Source organism: Macrotis lagotis, chromosome X (genome assembly GCF_037893015.1).
Source record: "Macrotis lagotis isolate mMagLag1 chromosome X, bilby.v1.9.chrom.fasta, whole genome shotgun sequence".
NCBI classification, from domain to species: domain Eukaryota; kingdom Metazoa; phylum Chordata; class Mammalia; order Peramelemorphia; family Peramelidae; genus Macrotis; species Macrotis lagotis.
In genome coordinates, this window is record NC_133666.1 from 343,801,982 (window position 1) to 343,802,940 (window position 959).

Below are 959 nucleotides of genomic sequence, written 5' to 3' on the forward strand. Positions count from 1 at the left end.
TTAGTGGAACAATGTATCAATTCATTAACATATACTTTTCAGTGTGTTATCAGTTTTAAGTGTGTAATAAGTGATTTGATTACATTTCTCAGAAAAAGAAGAAAAAAGGTGGTCAAAAAAGAGGAACATATTGGTAGGCAAAGTCAAAAAATGTCAAAAACATATTGTGATAGAAAGAAATGAATGCAAAGATATGGCCTTCCGAGCATCCCCGCGGCAGTAGGAGGAGCATCCGATCCCTGAAAGCCGCCGCAGTAGAAGCTCCCGCCGCCGCGGCCCCTCTGCCTGCGACCCCAGACCCCGGTGACCGCCCGCCCCTGGGGAGAGGGAGCTGGTCCCCGCGCGCAGCCAAGATGCCCAAGAGGAAGGTCAACTCCGCAGAAGGGGATGAAAGGGAGGAGCCCAAGAGGAGGTCGGCCAGATTGTCAGCTAAACCAGCCCTTGCAAAGGTGGAACCAAAGCCCAAAAAGACGCCTGGGAAGGCTAAATCTGAGGACAAAAAAAGTTCACACAAAAGGGAAAAAAAAGAGCAAAAAAGGAAAACAAGCAGAAGCTACCAACCAAGAAGAGAATAAAGATGATTTGCCTGCAGAAAATGGAGAAACTAAAAATGAAGAGGTTCTAGCCTCTGATTCAGCAGGAGAGAAAGAAACCAAATCTGAATAACATCTTATAAAAATCTTAACAAGTGTCCCTGTAACCTCCCTTCTTGTACATTTCAGAGGAATATTTTTATCAACTATTTTGTAAATGCCAGTTTTTAGTAGCTCTCTAGAAACACATTTTTAAGAAGGAGGCAGCCCCACCTCATCACATTAATTTTTTTTAAAACTTTTAAATAAGTGAAGCCAATCTAAAGTGGCTTTATTTAGAGTGCTATTTTAAAAGGTGAGATCATTTGCTGATTGTAAGTTTGGTTTTTTGTTTGTTTGTTTGTTTTAATACAACCAGAAATTAAT

The 959-nt window shown here is 41.4% G+C and overlaps 1 pseudogene; it reads left to right on the forward strand.

Annotated features, from left to right (window-relative positions):
- Nucleotides 1-265: 265 nt before the first annotated feature.
- On the forward strand, nucleotides 266-666 carry LOC141501919 (non-histone chromosomal protein HMG-14 pseudogene; annotated as a pseudogene).
- Nucleotides 667-959: the final 293 nt, after the last annotated feature.